Source organism: Heliangelus exortis, chromosome Z (assembly GCF_036169615.1).
Source record: "Heliangelus exortis chromosome Z, bHelExo1.hap1, whole genome shotgun sequence".
NCBI classification, from domain to species: Eukaryota; Metazoa; Chordata; class Aves; order Apodiformes; family Trochilidae; genus Heliangelus; species Heliangelus exortis.
The window spans coordinates 6,367,368-6,385,305 of NC_092454.1; the positions used below are offsets into that span (position 1 = coordinate 6,367,368).

The following is a 17,938-nucleotide window of genomic DNA, read 5'->3' on the forward strand; positions in this document are numbered from 1 at the left end:
GGTTAGTGTTTCATTTTTGCCCTCTATCATGTCTTTTGATGTGCAATGCCTTCACTTCAATTGGAGAGGAGTAGAGCATGGTCAAGAGTACTGGCCATGTGTTTATACATTTACACCACTTGTCTTTCAGGTATAGAATTTAATTCACAGAATCTGAGATCTGAACCAAACACATATGCTTCACTTTTTATACAGGTGCTACAAGAGCTAGATGTGTTAAAAGCCTGTTGCACCATCTCGCCCTCCTCTTCCTCAAATAATGGAGGCTCAGTAAAAGGCAGCCCAAGGGAATACTATACATAGTTTATTTCAGAAAGCAAGTTTATACCCTGGAGACCATTCTCCCAGAGACAGCCTGTTCAAAGGAGTGCTCAGATACTAATAAAGAGAGGTATTTGCAAACATGTTGCTGTCCTCAGTGTCTGCTTTTTTCCTGACACAGCTGTAACTCATTAAATACCCACCTTTCCTAGTACCAGGGAAAAAGAAATACAGTAATTAATTTCCAATCCCTCTTTTTATCTTCTTGCCTTATCAGAGTCTTCAGGAGGATGTGCTCCATGATTTTGCCAGACACAGAGCTGAGACTGCCTGTTACATGCTCTGTCTAAAATGTGAGCACCAAATGTCTCATTTCAGCTTACTTACCCATAATAATACCAAGTTGAGAATGGCGATATGTCTGTTGCCTTTAAGGAGAAAAGAAGAACTCGTATTTTGTTACTGAGATAATGTTGCAGGTCAATATATTTTTAATTACTTTTTAGTAGCAGTTTTAAAATATAAGGGGGAGTGAGGGAGAGAGACTGAGAACCAAGCAGCAAGATTAAAAAAAGGGAAAAAGAAACCCATAGGAAATAATAAAAATTGAAAAAATCTAAATCTAACTAGTAAACTAAAGTGAATTTAATTTTTCTGTTTTAGCAAATTCAAATCTTTGATGGTCTGTGAAATCTGATATTCTATCAATTACGATCTCAAAAGATTTCTGAAACATTTTTTAAGCAAGAAGTAAGTAAATTATGGTTTTGTCTTTTAAAGTGTGTTTTATTATGTCATTACTTCAAATAATATCAGTAACTCTGTACCAGTTTGAATGGCTATGGAACATTTGTAATTCAGGGGGGTGTGATTATCAGTGTATATTCTGGTATAAAAAAGACTTTAGCCAGATTACTTTTTATCGGCTCATGAATTTAGATGCAGTTCCTTTAGCTCCATAATGCAGCTGTCTAGGGGTAGATATATGCAGTCCTCCAGATTGGCTGCTATTGAAAACTTGTAATGTGAAACTTGATAGTTTGTATTGGGAGGAACTCTATTGGTTCATGGGTAAAACAGGAAGAAAAAAAAAAAAAAAAAAAAAAAAAAAGAAAACACAACACTGAAAATCAGCCAGCCATTTCACAAACTGAGATCTCTTTCTGCAGCTCATCCTATGGACAAAATGTGCTGCTCAATCACCTGGAGGCATTCAGTAGATTTAATGTATGTTGTAGCATCTTCCCTCAACAAACAAAACCTGGACTATCTCTGACATGAAACCATTAATTTAAATGCCAAATTCATTTTTTATATTTAATGTGTTTGCATTTAGACTCTAAAACCATTTGTGAAGTGGAAGAGGGGGCAGAAGAAAAGGTTGGCAAAATTCACAGTGCCAGCAATTTTCCATCCATTGAAGATTAAATGCAGCATATTCTGTATACACCTACATGACTATCACACAGCACAATAACTAAGCTACTTCAAATGATTTAATTGGCAAGCTGTATGCCTCTGAAAAAACAGCCAGTGGAAAAACACGGGAGTGACTCACTGAAGTTGGTGAAATGGTTTTAAAAAATGACAAAAAAGAAGATATTTTTATGTAAGAAGACACAATTCATGCTTCTGGTTAATGCAGATTAGCATGTGGTTAACATAATGTGTACATTTCTGTCAGGAAATAGCTGAATATAGGTACAGCTATTGACTGATCTGTTGGACCTGGACTTTGTCAGCTGAACCTGATTAATAAACAACTCCCTTAGTAGAGAGATGAAGATTAAGAAGCATAGGGCAGAGTTTAGGGGAAAAATACCAGGATATATTTCAGAAAAGGAAACAAATTTAGGAAATATTAGAGCACTATGATGGAAGAAAAGGGTAAGTTTTAATGGTGCCTTGGAGATTTTGGGAACTGAGATCCTTAATATTCTGGGACCAAGCTTGGACATGACTCCATGTTGGTGATAACTACAAGACTTTGAGGTTTTTAGATTAAAAAAAAGGAAAGCAATAGAACGCCAGTATTCATTTCTCCCCAAGCATGGGTAAAAGGAGCTGTGGAAGAGCTCATTAGTTCGTATTCCTCACAAAAAAGCAGAACTAGTTTAATGTGTTGTAATACAGAAATACTGGAGGAGGAGGGAGAAATAACCTGTGGTTAATGATGACTGTAACATCTTTAACAGGATTAATATGGTCAACAGTTTTTATTAAGTGGAATAATACATATTTAGAAGAGCTGACTTTTGGGGGTAATGTGTAACACAGAAAACTTAAGATTCATCCCCCTGCTGTTAAATGTTGTTAAAATTGCTTAAAAATCAATTATTTTGTCTCAGGTGAGCACAAAACTGTGCTGATGCTAAGTGCTTGGAGTATTTTTACTACAGACTGCAGGGATCTACAGAATTGAAGTTCAGTCCAAACATTGCAGTGATGCTGCTTAAAATAAATATATCAATCAAGAGAAGAATTTTTGTGTCTTTGTTGTGGGTTTTTGGTTATTGGTTGGGTTTTTTTTGTTTGTTTTTATTTAGTGTGGAAGAGGTATGGGTGTTGTAAACAAGAACCTGACCTACCAGGAACCCAAGGGAAAGACTAGTTTGGATTACACCCTTAGAGCAGTAACTGCAGAGGAACTTTGTCCCTATTCCTTGTCCTCTAAAACCTGCTTTGTAACAGCATTAAAAGAAATAATACAAACTAGGGTGCAGTTTATGTGTTGTTGGTACAGCACTTTGCAAACATAAAGTGCTATGCAAGTGCCATTATTAGTATTATCAAGTGAGTTTCTCCTTGCATAAAAGAGAAAAATTGCATCAATATAATTGCTGTGTCCTGAGTCTCTGGGAGTTTTAATTAATACACTAAGACTGAAGCTTAAGATAAAGTACTGAGATCTTTATTAACTATACCTACCTTTGCTGGTGGGCTAGACCCATTTCTTGGCATGTTTATAATCCCTTAGAATATGCATCTCATGTCTGCTGTGCCTCGACATTTCCTTTTTTAGTTTTATTTTTCCTGGTTAGCAAGTATTTGGGTATAAGCTTCAATGTAATAATACACTGGTATCTCATTGTTACCAGTGAAATTTAAGTATTTTCCTAAAATTCAGTAGTTTGCTGAGAAAAAGTAATCTACAAGAATATAACATCTTACTTGTATAAAAAATAAGAAAAATGGTGTGAAAATAGAGTACATTAGCCATTAATTATATTCATTTAAAAGTGACAAAAAATGTAAAACAACACCACGTAAAATCAGGTTTTCTGCAAATAAATCTCAGTGTCATTTGTGGCGTAACATATAAGCTAAGAGCTAGGTACTAGAACACTAGCAATGAACATATAATCTCCCTAATAACTACTAGCTCAAATGCTGACTATTTTTCAGAAAAGCTTCAGTTTTGATGTTGGACTTTTTAGGTTATTTGGTCGTGGGCTTTTTTTTTTTTTTTTTTTTTGTGTGTGTGTATCAGATTTTTTCTTTTGTTCTTTTTTGTTTGTTTCTTTTGTTTTATTGTTACTCAAGTGATAGATTGACTGAGGAGAGTCAAGTGATTTGCCCAGGCTTGCCTCCCAGTGAACAAAGGCGCACACCTATTAAATGAGCAACTGTAGGTAACCTTATTCATTAAATATCAAATATTCCCCTACATTTTGTTAAATGCTCTGTGCAGCCATACTTAAATGACACTAAGAAGCGACTGAACCTCAGCACTGATTGGCAGCAGGCATCAATCATTATTCTGGCAAGGATCTTCAGGAACATATCACTTTGTAGAAAATCTGGCAGGTTTGAATGGGATTATTTCGGATTGGCTTACCAATAACTGTCATGTCTAAAATCTCAACACAATAAGAACTCATCACTGGTGCCAATCACATACTTTATGCCAACCTCAATTCCCACCCTCCCCTGGGTAGTCTTGATCCACACTAATACTCCAAGCAGAATGACACAGCTTCAGGACTGAGGAGGAAAAAATTGTGCAAAATACCAAGAGTAGGATTGGAGCCTGTCCTGTTGTTTTGGGAAAGGAAAAAATGTTTTGTACTAGAGAAACACCAGTTCACAGGATCATGCCATCATCACTCCATAGTAGTGTAAATAGCTGAATGCAGCAAACAGATGTGGGCAGTGACATTTAGTGAAAATTATTGTGGGGACAATTACTTGTACACATCAATCTATGGTAATAGCAGGGTCCAGGGTACTCTTATCATCATATCTGAGCACTATTGGGAGGTATGAAAAGATATTATGTCACAGAGTGAATAAAAGATTCAGAGGTCATACTGAAGGTTTCTGTTAAAACAGAATTGAAGTATTTTTGAAGCTGCCATGCTAGATAAGCAGTAACCAGTGGATACATTCCAGAAAAGGACAGAACTGATATGCAGACATTTAGCATAGCTTTCAGGGTCAAACTGGAGAGCCACAAGAGGAAGAATAGAGCTTATGGAAGTAGCTGGGGTATAAATTAACTTTAAAGTTAGCTTAGGTCAGCCCTACATACCATAGTAAAGATAGAAATTAAGAACAGGTCCTGTAGAAGAAAGAAAGGGAACATGGGATACAAACCTTACAGATATTGGTGTGACACTATTTCCCAGAATTACTGCCTAAACTGAGACACTATAAAGTACTTGGGCAATAAAGGATTCAAGTTATCTGGATTCCACTAGACCTGCCTAACCTTATAATCTGATTTCCCATTAGCTTCACCTTGTGAATAAGATCAGAGGGTTTTTTCTCTTCTGGGTCCTATAATAAGATGATATCAACCCTAAGCTACTTCAATTTTTTGAACAAAAAATGTTCAAAAAATGTTCACTGATCAGAATAGAAAAAAGGTTTGCTAGAGAAAAGGAAAGTCAGTTGTGTACAGAAAGTAGTGAAAGTAAAGTTTTCTTCTGAAGCTCCCCTGTGATGGAAAGAGCTAAGAGTGATCAGACTCACAGATTTCCACCACTGAGAGAAGAATCACAGAATCATACACAATGTCAGGATGAAAATGATCAAGTTCAACCCCTCTGCCAGAGCTGGACCAAAACTAGGGCAGGTCATTCAGAAATGCATCCAGAGAGGTCTTGAAAGTCTCCAGAGAAGGACACTCCACAATCTCTCTGGGGAGCTAGTTCTGGGACTCAGTAAACCTTAAAGAAATTCTTCCTCATATAGAAGTAGAACTTCTTGTGTTCTATCTTGAATCCACTGTCCCTCATTCTATCACAGGGCCCAAGTAAGAAGAGGTTGTCTCTTCCTTCTTGATGCCCAGCTCTCATATATTTGTACATGTTAATTAGATACTCTCTCAGTCTTCTTTCCCAACTAAAAAGCCCCAGATCTCTCAGCCTTTCTTCATAAGGCAGGTGTTTCTGTCCCTTAATCATCCTCATAGAACTCCGTTGTACCCCTCAAGTAAATCCCTGTCCCTCTTGCTGGGAAGCCCAAAATTGGAGGCATACTTGAGGTGACCCTCCCCCGCAGAGTTGAGGGTGAGAAGAACCTCCCTTGGTCTTCTGTACACACTCTTCTTTATGCACCCCAGAATACCATTGCCCTTCTTGGTCATCAGGGCACATTGCTGTCACATAGATAACTTGTTGTCCACCAGGACTCCAAGGTCCTTCTTCATTGGACTGTTCTATAGCAAATCACCTCTTAGCATGTAAGGGTGCATTTTATTATTCCTTCTCAGGTGCAGGACTCTGCATTTTTTCTTGTTGAACCTCATTAGGTTTCGCATGGCCCAGCTCTCCAGTCTGTCCAAATCTTGCTGAATGATCACACAGTTTTCAGGTGAATCATCCAGTCCTCACAGTTTTGTATCATCAGCAGACTTGCTGAAAAGACACTCTGTCAGTGTCATCAAGGTCACTCATAAAGATGCTGAACAGGACTGGACCTGACTTGACTAGTCACAAGTCTCTAGCTGGCCTCTTCACCACTGATCACCACTCTTTAAGATCTATTGTGTTTCCAGTTCTTAATAAATCTTGCTGTTCATTATTGCATCCCACATTTCCTGAGATTGCTCACAAGGATGTTATGAGAGACTGTCAAAAGCCTTGCTAAGGTCAAGGTAGAATCATCCACTGGTCTGCCTGCATCTACCCATTCAGTCACAACAACATAGAAGGTTATCAGATTAGTCAAGCATTATTTCCCCTTGGTAAATCCATGCTGACTACTCCTGATAATCTTCTCTTCCATGTGCTTAGATATGACCTCCAGGATGAGTTGTGCCACCCTAAAATAACTGTGGGTCGTTAGGTAACACTGGAAATATCATTGATGTTATTCATCCTATCTAACTCAGGGTTTCACTAAGGAATTGAGGAACCAAGTGTGTCTCTATAATGAATAAGGGTCTCTCTATAATGAATGGCAAAAGTGAAAAGACTGTCTTCAGTGAGTAAATAACTTCTTAAAGCTCTAGGTCTTTGGAACACAGTGGAAGTCATCGCAACATGCTTATATATCTGTATATAAGTAGACACTTATACTAACAGTGACAAAATTGGAAAAAATGTTCAAATAAAACCTACAATGCATCCAAATAGCATTAGAAGCATTTTATAGATTAACAAAGAGATGCAGGAATGTGTGGCTTGGGTTAGTGTAGTTGTGTTTTGGAAGCAGGTGGCCAAAGGGGTGGCTCCTGTGAGAAGCTGCTGGAAGCTCTCCCCAGTTTCAGTTCTGGCCCCACCTTTGCCCAAGGCTGAGCAGATATGAGAAGTTGGATGTGCCTCTGTGGCTAAAATATTTAAGAAAACAAAACAGTGAAAATTAAAAAAAAAAAAAATGACCTTCAGAGCAGAGGAGAGGAGGAGGTGCGAGAAATGCCAGAGCAAAGAACCAAGATTAATGAGGAGGGAGGGGGAGAAGGTGCCTGAACAGAGATTTCTCCACATCCCATGGTGAGATGGCAGCTGTCCCACTGCAGGGTATGGAGGAGCATGGTGGAGCAGTTTGTGGAGGACCATAGTGAGGCAGCCATGGATTTGTAGCCTCCAAAGGATCACAGTGGGCAGATGTGAAGCTGCTGCCTGTTTGGGATCATGAAGAGGGGCAGATGTGGATCTGCAGCTGTATAGAACCCCAGAACACAGGAGGTATAGAATACCAGAAGAGGATACTATTCCTAAAGCAGAAGTGACTCTGTGACTCTCAGGCTGGAGCAGTTTCTGAGGGACTGCACCTGGTGGGAGGGATTCATGTCTGAGGGGTTCATGAAGCACTGGAGCAGGGGAAGGCTTTGAGGATCCCTCCCCCTGAGGAGGAAGAAATGGAAGAAACAGCATGTGGTGAACTGACCTCAAAACCTCACTCCTTGTCCCCCTGTGCCAGCTGTGTTGGACCCCTGGTATGCATAATGGATTGTGGCTGTAGACTGGGCTTCCTATAAGCCCTGTAAATCTTCTGGGAAGATGGTACAATAGTATTCATATATCATTAAGGAGCAACAAAAAGAGAGTATTGAGCAGGAGAAGGTGAGCCAGGACCTGACGTTGACAGGAAGAAGAGTTGGTTTAGCGATGGTACCCAGGGTTAACCACAGGGAGTGCTTTTTAGACAAGTGCTGTGTGATGAAAGAGGTCTTAGGACAAGCCAGGAAGCCCAATCAGTAGGCCATGGTCAGCATCAGTGAGGACTACGGTACTGGTTTTCAAGGGATGAGTCTTCTCAGTGCTTTTTCTTCTCAAAAGGAGTTACCTACCAAACCAATGTTCCATAATGAAAATTCATTGAGCAGTAGCGTTTCTCACCCTTTTAAATTGTATTCATGCAACATTAGTATGTATCACAGTAAATCATGAGGTTCTTTGTCAGGTGGCAATAGAAAATGTAATGGTTTCTACAGAAAAGGAAAATAAAAAGTTAAACAGAAAGCAGCTCTGCACATCTCAGATGAAACAGAGACTTACTTCAGTTGTTTCATTTCCTATTGCACTGATTGACAGTTATCACATCAACTCACATAGAACTAAGAGATAAAGTAGTAGGAAGTGAAGGTTTTTTCTTTTACCTGGTTAGGCCTTCTATATTTACTTTGTGATATGTGTTCAACTTCATTTCACAATCTTTGGATGTGGACACTGGGCCACTAAAAGTTGTCTCCCACACCATATCTGGTTGCAAGCAAGAACACCCTTTTTGGATGATCAGTCCTCAATTGTACAATTGATTCTAGCCCATTTCAAATGAAACTGTTGAAAAAAATATACCAATGTGAAAAAATGCAGAGTAACTGTTAGGTATAGAACTGTGAAAAGATATCCTTAGAAAATTTTCTGGCATCGTCTCTTAACTGAGACTTTCTTGTAATCCATTGTTCCTCTCTCCTCTTCCATTTTCTCCTAAAACAATAAACAATAAAAATTAATTAATGAATAAGGAGGCAATTTGCTTATATTTTAAAGAAAATTTCTAAAACTGACATAGGTTAAACATTCTGCTTTTTACTAAAGCAGTGATTTTCCTGAGACAACAACTATTGTGTATATATATATATATAAACTTATCTCCTTGAAATGTTAATAAACAAGAAGAAACAGAATTGAGCATAATTACACTACTTTGAAAAATCTGTGCCAGTTCTTATATTACTAGGTAAAGTTGACAACCTTACTCATTCACCTGAATGAATGATCATTTATACAAAGCCAGGGAAGTTGTAGTTGATAATAAATACAACCTTTCTACTTTACCAGAAATTTTCTGGATACTTTTAATAGAATTACTCCCTTCAGGTCTAAATAATAATAATTGTTAATATAAAAATTATAATTTTTAATCTTTCTGGTTGAATCTAGGAGAACTATGAAGTCAAGTAGTAGTCCCAGTGATGAGTATGTGGATATTATAACACTAAATCATATCATGATAGTGAGGGATAGGGCAAACACTTCTGGGTTTATTTTTGAGATGTTCATAAAATCATAGAATCAGAAAATGGCCGGGGTTGGAAGGGACACTAAAGATCCTCTGGTTCCAACACCACAGCATGGGCACAGACACCTCCCACTAGACCAGATTGTTCAAGGCCCCATCCAACATGTCCTTCAACACTTCCAGGGGCAGAGGAAGCCACAACTTCCTCGGGCAGTCTGTTCCAGTATCTCACCACCCTTAAATTAAAGAATTTCCTCTTAATGTCTAACCTAAATCTCCCTCTTCAAGTTTGAAACCACTTCCCCTTGTCCTCTCACTACACATCCATGTAAAAAAGCCCTACCCCAGCTTTCTTGTAGGCCCCCTTCAGGTACTAGATGGCTGTTATAAGATCACCTCAGAACTTCTTTTTCTCCGGGATAAAAAACCCCAACTTCTTAGCCTGTCTTCATGAGGGAGGTGTTCCAGGTGCTCCAGATCATTGTAGTGTCTCTCCTATAGAAAAGATCCAGAAGTTCTAGATTCTTAACCCTTCTTCCAATATCTAATTGTCTCAGTACTTCTAATTTTGCAACCTGACGCCTCGTTTCTCTGACGACTTCTCTTACTTCTCCAAGGGTATCATTCTTGACTCCATTGCTGTGGTCTTCCAAGTTGAAGGGCCTGGCATGTGAAGCAGTGTCAAAGAGAAGCTTTTGTTTTGCATCATTACATTGTGTGGAGGTGGAAAATGACTACAGGAGGTAATTTTTGTTGGGTGAAATGATCATGATGCACCCTTCAGAGAAGTTGTCAGAGGGTAGAAGGGTTCTGCTGCCAGCTTGTTGTGCTTTCTATCTAGTACATGGTCCATGCACAAGGAAATTTAATTCACTAATAGCGCTGATTAAAATACAAGCTTGCTTTCCAATTCAGGTTTCCCTTAAATAGTGGTCTCCTCAGTCACACTGGTTAGTGTTTCAGTCTTGCCCTGTATCATGGCTTTTGCTGTGCAATGCCTTCACTTCAATTGGAGAGGAGTAGAGCATGGCCAAGAGTGCTGGCTGTTCTGTTTTTATACATTTACACCACTTGCCTTTCAGGTATAGAATTTAATACATAGAATCTGAGATCTGAACGAAGCACATATGCTTCACAGGTGCTACAAGAGCTAGATATTATGTTAAAAGCCTGTTGCACCATCTCGCTCTCTTCTTCCTCAAATAATGGAGGCTCAGTAAAAGGCAGCCCATGGGAATGCTATACATAGTTTATTTCAGAAAGCAAGTTTATACCCTGGAGACCATTCTCCCAGAGACAGCCTGTTCAAAGGAGTGCTCAGATACTAATAAAGAGAGGTATTTGCAAACATGTTGCTGTCCTCAGTGTCTGCTTTTTTCCTGACACAGTTATAACTCATTAAATACCCAGCTTTCCTAGTACTAGGGAAAAAGAAACACAGTACTAATTTCCAGTTGTACTAAGCACCTCAGTCTATTTTGAGATCTAATGTCCATGCTACCTGCTTCACTTCTGGGAAACATCCCTCAAGAGCTTTCAAGGAACAGAAAGAAAATGTAACACATACAGGCAGTTACTGTACACATACAGGCAGTTGATGCTGCTTCTTACACAGTGAGGTTAGACATTTACAAAAGATTTTGTAACAAGTTCCTTCTCTTCCTTGGGGTATACTGAGACCTAAAACTGCCACCATTAAGAAGATGTGTAATGTTATGAAACTGTTTTCCTTTTTGTGTTTGTTGTTGGAATTATTCTGCTTTATGTGGGAGCTGGAGAACAAGAGAAATAGAGAAACAGAGGCAGATGGTCAGAACATGCAGGCAGTCACAGAGGCATATTTCCATGGCCTAGATACTTATCTGTGGGACATGGGCGTTCCATTCTCTTTTGCAATAAATTATAATTATGTGTAGGCTGCTTTCCTGTGGGAATGAGGCAACATGATCAATTGGTCTGTAGGTGTATCTCTCATAATATCTTTCTGAACTTTTTGACTGTTTTAAACCCATTGGGGCTTAGGAGTGATGGTCTCAAGATAATTAGGCACTCACAGATTTGAAAAATAATATAACAGAGAGAGAAGATGAGCTATTTGCAGTAGCTATGTAGAACATGAGAATATTTTTATCTTGTGAGGTCCTCATTTTGGAGGTCAAATACAAATGTGAGTCAAAGAAATTAAAAGCCCTGGTCTTCTCAAATGCAAACAAACCCTCGACGCAGATGGTCAACATCAACTAGGAAAAAAAAAATATTTTAGAATTGTCTGGATAAGAAAATACTAACATTTAATAGAAAGAATGCACAAAAGGAGAAATACAAAATATCTCCTTCCTGAGTGCAAGAAGCTCAATGGCTACTTACACTAATATTGCTACTAAGAAGTATAAACAACTATGGATTATTAATAGGAGAAGAAGAAAAAAGAATATTATCAGTAAATGTGGAGCTAACAGTAAATTCCAACATGATCTCACAAAAGGCAACCAACAAAAGCTCACAAATACATTGGAAATCAGACTGCTTTTGCTACTGTGAATCTGGCTGTCATTGGTAGATCTTCAATGTTTTCCTTTCCTAATACTGTTGCCAAATTTTGGTCCATTTTTCTTAAATTTTTGTTTATTTGTTTATTTATTTATTTACCTCAAAAAGCTATGAAAGCTCTCAAACAGACAGATGTGAAATAACCTATGAGTTGATGTACTTTCTTTCTAATAAAAGTCATGATCCTGTGGACTTGAAGTCTTGTGTCTTTCCAAGATTGGAAATATAAGTGCTGTTCATTTGGTTCAAAAAACTGCACTTTAAATGCTTTTCATTTTCATAGTACATAATGAACTATTTGAACTACTTGAACTGCAAAATATTTTTTTATTTCAATAGTAATTAAAAAAACCACCCTGTTATCATAAAATATATGCTATCCAGTATGTCAATGTCACTTAATGCAGATGGTTAATGCAGATGGTTTTTGTGTTGTCTACTTTAGATACACATATGTATACAAATACTTAGATACACATAGTAACAAGCACACATCCATCACATAGACATATATATAATCTATATAAACATATACCTACATATCTTAAAATTACATCTCCAAAAATGAGAATCTCCTTTCTTTTCTGATAATTTACTATTAAGTTGCAGGCTGTTTGCTGCTGTGAAGGAGAATGGAACATAGAAAACAGAATTTAATTTTAAAGATGAAGAAAGAAAAGCAACTGGTTAATGTTTAGAAAAAAAAGCCATAACCAAATAAATTAATCTTTTCAGCTGTCCACATTTGAGAGGCTGCTGGTTATACTGATAGAGGAAAGAGCTCATTATACAGGGAACACATATGGTGTCCTTAAAATATAGCTCCTGAAATACATTATTTTAAGAACCATTATTTACTGTGCATGTAATATGCTTTTATTATTTATGGTCAGGTAGATTTTAATTGGAAGTGGGCTGGGTGCCCTCCAAAGGGGTTGGTACCATTTCCAATGTCTTTGACTGATAATCAAAGAACACGTATTTAATTATATTCTATTATTTTGTGTATCTTTAAAGGGATATCTGGGGAGGAGTTAATCAAGATTCTGTGGGATAACTCCTTAAAATGTTCTTAGCATCCCATTCTACAGAAGCACCTCTCTTTTACAGTAGAGTAAATGATTTATATGGCTCATGCCCCTCTTTTTTAAGCTCCAAATTATCTAGGCTATATGATGATGAGAGTGATGTTGATGATGAAGATGATGATGATGATTATAGATGATGATGATGATTATAATAATAATTAATAATAATAATAGAAGTATTAGAATCTAATTACTGTTGCATTTGTGAACTTTAAATACGTTTTTTTTAAGCACTGATTTTTTTTCTCCCCACTTTTCTGCAACACACATCAAAGAACGCTATCTAATCTATTTATTGATTAGAAAATCTTCTTGCCTCTGTTAAGAGTCCAGCCTTATTTCTTGTTCAGTTATTGATTTTTTTTTTTTTTATTATTTTTTTTCTGGTTAAATGAATTGACTATTTTCTCTCAATTATTTTTGGTTGTCACAGACTCAAAGTCATCCAAACAATGGAGAATTATATGTGTTATAATAAAGAAAGACAGTAAAATAAAATGAAAAGCAGGAGACAGACAGAGACCTCAAAGCCAAGAGATGTACCTGAAAGGGGTGTTAAGCCAGGTTGGTTTGTAACTTATAATTTTGCTTTAATTTGTTTTGCCCTAATCTAGACTATTTGCATATCAAAGCCTGTCAGAGTTAGAACAGGAATCTTAAGAAAACTGCTGGTCCTGTAATACAGCGTTGAGGAGGGACTACAAGTGCCCACACACTATGCCTAGAAATTACATGTTTGTATTGTATCTGGAACCAGTTAATGGGATGGACCATGAAAAGTTATTTGAACTGTCCAAGCAGTCCTCAAAATTAAATCCAAACTTTTGGAATAGGGTTCCTTGCTTCACACAGAAAAACTTATTCAGTATTTTCCTCATTCCACTATTTCTACATTCCAGATCATTGTGATTTGTTAGGAATAATTATCATGATTCTTTTTTAAAATATATTAAGAAATTTCTAAAGTCTCACAGTAGAACCTAATTTCATAAATCTGACTGCTACATTCTCAATCAAACACATATCTCCCTTTTAATTTAGAGATGATGAAATTATCAAAGTGTAGGCTCATCACCTTTTCCTTTTGCATAAAACTGAGTGCCTGCCTTTATTGTTCAACCACACAGAGTATCTTATATTCTGTCCTACATACTGCCATGACTTGTTCTGTGCAGCTGGCACAGAGATTTCAGTTTCTGGGCCAAGAGAGATTAAAACTTTTATAGCTTCACCAATTTAGTTTAAGACTAGAAACACCAAGAGCTTTGAAGTACTAAAAATTCTACCTGACAGCAAGAAAGTTTAACGCAGATACTCACATGCATGCACACACACACGAAATATATATAGATGGTCGGAGTTTTATGGTGAGCCCCCGAGGAGCAGATTAGAAAGAATTCTCTTTGTTTGCTGCAATGAAAAGGCAGTAATAGGCTGTTTGCCTTATGCCAGCTTTTCCCCTCTCCCTCTTCCTCTTCACCCTCAAACCTAGTGTGTTGTTCAGTAATGCCCATCAGTCCTGCAAGAATATAACAGAATTATTCATTACTTCACTTGATGCCCCAAGGATTGAAAAATAGTTGTTACATACCAAGAGATGATTGCACACTGAAAGATTAATAGGCATAGGATTCACCAATTGTCCACTCTATTCTGAGAAAAGAAAAAAATATATGTAAATCACTTTGGCTGCTGGCACAAAATGTTGTACTATGTTTGCCCAGTGCTAGAGTCACCAAAAAAAAAAACAAAAAAAAAAACTTAGTTTCATTTGAACCTTAGTACTTTCCTACCTAAGGCTGTGCTCTGATAGATAGCACTGTTAGGGCCTAGACACCAAAAGCTGACTTGCACAGGAGCTCACACCTTTAGCACTACATACAAGTCTCTTTCTAAGTTTAAGTAGAAATGCTTCCAAACCACAAATTAAAGCAATCTCCCTCCATCCCATTCCCCTATTACTCTCTTTCTGTCTCCTTCCATGTCTGGAAATGAAAAGTATAAATTACTCCATATAAATCTGTTTTTCTCTTGCTCTGTATTACAGCTGAATGGAGTGCAGTAGTGCAGCTTTCTTTATAATAGCATTGTGTGGGGATTTTGGTGATATTATTTTGTTTGGTTGTTTTTTATTTGTTTGGTTTGGTTTCTCTCTTTTTTTTTTTTTTTTTTTTCCTTTTTTTTCCTTTGTTTGTTGTTTTTTTGTTTTGTTGTAGTTGGTTTTCTGTTTGGTTTTGTTTGTTTGTTATTAGCAACACTGTGTTCCAAGCTTCAAAATCAGTTATTATATAGATCACTAACAAAGTAATAGAAGAAAGGGAATGGGAAGAGATGCTTGAGCAGAGAATAATGGAGATTTTGAAGGGCAGAAAAGAGACAGTACCAACAATGTAAGTGAGCAAAATTATAACTCGGTTGCTATGAACAAGAGCTATTTTGCTCATATGTCCTAAATCCATATGCTGTTCAGTCCCCTTTTAGGTTAATTTCTTCACATAAAAAATGAGAAAATTATTACTGTTCTATTCAGAGCTGGTATATTGAATTACAGAATACTTTGTGAATTCACCACATATAAAATGGTTCACAACATGAGATACAGGAGGTAAGACTATAATTTTACGCAGTACATGATCAGTAAATAGAAAAATAGGCTCTGCTAGAGTGATACAATATAGATGCTTTTTTTATCCTTCCAACACTGGTAAATTGTTTACTACAGAGATGAATATGTTTAAAAGATGACACTGTAAACATACTAACAGAAAATAAGGAAGAAATATCTGTCACAGACATGCAAGTTACTAGAGAAACTAAGAGGATAGTGGCACCTTTATTTTCCTGGGTGGTAAACCACATTGTTATAGTTTTTTTGTACAGATTGACAGAGAAAGCAACTGGTGGCAAAATTCTAGAGAAAAGTTTGGTAGTTTAGGCTGTTGGAAGTCCAAATGTCTTTAGGTGGAAATCTTACTTTGTAGACAAATTCACTGGGTTAAGCAATTTTCACATCTATAAATGTACTATACATAGTTAGCAAATATGAAAATTTGAAATGGTTTAATTGGGCAAAGGAAGGGGGGTGAAAAGAAATGCTTGATATCTCTGAGGACTCTTCAAGCTGATTATCTAACCTATTCAAAGACAGATTAAATGAAAGCTTGCCCAGAGGTAGAATTTGTAATACACAAAAATGATTGCTCAAAAATAAGCTTCACTATAAACATGACCTCTAATGTGTTTATATGTTTGCTAACCAAAAAAAAGTAATCAAAATTAACCAGCTGCTGCTATTGTTCTTGTTTCTGAACTGCATAGTTCATAAATCAGAAGAAAAAAGAAAAAAACCCACACAACCCCTCCCCTCCCAAACCCCAAAACAAACAAAAAACCAAAACATCTGGAAGATGGCTATTGCTGAAGCTGAGTTTAAGGGATTTTATTCTTTTTTATTCTTGAAGGTCCACTATAGAAACAAAGCATCAGTCTGCCTGGCTGGGACAGCTGCTTTCCAAGTGACAATGTATCATCATACTAAAATCTCTGCTAATGACTGAAAAAATTATTACTGTTCTATTCAGAGCTGTTATACTGATATATTGAATTACAAAAACTAAACAGTTATCACTTCTACCTCAACTCAAAGGGGCTGCTCTTCAAATTCAGTCTATTGAAGTCAATGGAAATTTTGTAGTTACTTCTTTGTGACTTGATGGGTTTTTTTAGAGATGATCTCCCAGTCTCAAAATGACTGAAAACAAAAAAGTCCTGTATTCTTGTTCTAACTGTTAAAGCAAGAACCTTATGCATTGAATAGAACAAATACAGAACTATGTGAAAAAAAAAATGATAATGAAAAAAAAGTGTCCAGGAAAAGACAGTAAATTTCAGCTGGAAACCTATTGCTTCTAGTGTTTTTTTGTGATTTTGTTTTGGTTTTGTTCTCTTGTTTGGTTTTTTGTTTGTTATGATTTGTTTTGGTTTATTTTTATTTTTATTTTTTTAAGAATTAGTTTCAGGTAGTGCAAGGATTTGCGGTTTTATGCCAAGAAAAAATGTGTGTGCTGGATATACTTATTACATTTTTGCCTTTGGCTTGTTGCAAGGCATGATTCTGACCAGCACAGTCTAACAACAAATATTAATGGTTTTCAGCTGATTGATTACAGGATAGCCTTATTTTTGAACTATTATGCAATCATACAGGACTTCCATAGACCTCAGATGGAGCTATAGATCTTCAGTGACCTCAGACCTACAGCTCTAGATTATTTTAATCTAGTTATCTATTGCACTGCACAACTGAAGTTTGCCTTAAGGAAAATACTATTTATATTGATAATTCCTGGTAAACATAGGCATTAAGAGCACCCTCAAGAGCAGAGGAGATTGAATCTTATATTGTAAATATAGCCTGAAGTTTACATGTTTTCCCACTCTTATAAGATCCTCCATGCCCAAGTCCATGCATGGTACACTCACATCTCCAAGAACATGGCCAAGGTACTTCTTCATGGATAAATGGTGGAATATAAAAGCCACCTCATCTCTCCCCAGTCACTCTTCAACTCAGCTCACATGTCTTTCTCAGATTCTTTGCAGAGGAGCCTGATGACCCACCTTCATTCTTAAGTTAGAGTGCCAGCTTTACTTTATTCGTCCCTGCTTTTGTCCCTTAAGAAGGACACCCTAAGGCAATGTCTCCCCAGGTCTTCCCCCTTTCCACCACTTGACTGAAGCCTGGAGCATGTTCAGAAGACACAGAGAAGACAGAAGATACAGAGAAGCATGAACACAGTGAGCTTAGGACCCTTCTGGAGGCTGCTTTCTCAGTCTGGTGTAGACACAGCAATAGCTCTGTGATCCCACTTCTCCACTCACTTAATGAGGAAATGATATTTCCTTCCCTTGCAGGAGTTTTACAAAGCTTAAATTTCCAGTGGTCTGCAAGGGGCCATGTTGAGGGAGTTTTTGCAGGGATGAGTACCTCAGAATGGCCTAAATAATTTATCTTTATTTTTTTTACCCAGTAGGCTTCACTTTAAAATGCTCCCAGCCCTTTAAAGTTTGGGAGCACACTGTAGTTGCAGAAAGAAAAAAAATTACAAAGAAAAATGCATAATGTA

The 17,938-nt window shown here is 37.2% G+C and overlaps 1 long non-coding RNA gene across 4 annotated transcripts in view; it reads left to right on the forward strand.

Moving 5' to 3' along the window:
- Window positions 1–1,996: 1,996 nt before the first annotated feature.
- Window positions 1,997–17,938, forward strand: part of LOC139790007 (uncharacterized) — a 44,902-nt gene continuing 28,960 nt past the window's right edge. The window contains exons 1-5 of one of the 4 annotated variants that reach the window (XR_011723336.1): window positions 1,997–2,148; window positions 2,610–2,770; window positions 3,805–3,889; window positions 15,029–15,202; window positions 16,274–16,714. This is a non-coding gene — a long non-coding RNA (uncharacterized lncRNA). Of the gene's footprint in view, window positions 2,149–2,609; window positions 2,771–3,804; window positions 3,890–12,333; window positions 12,879–15,028; window positions 15,203–16,273; window positions 16,715–17,938 lie in introns of those variants that run through there. The other 3 variants (XR_011723335.1, XR_011723338.1, XR_011723337.1) reach the window with 3 other exon arrangements.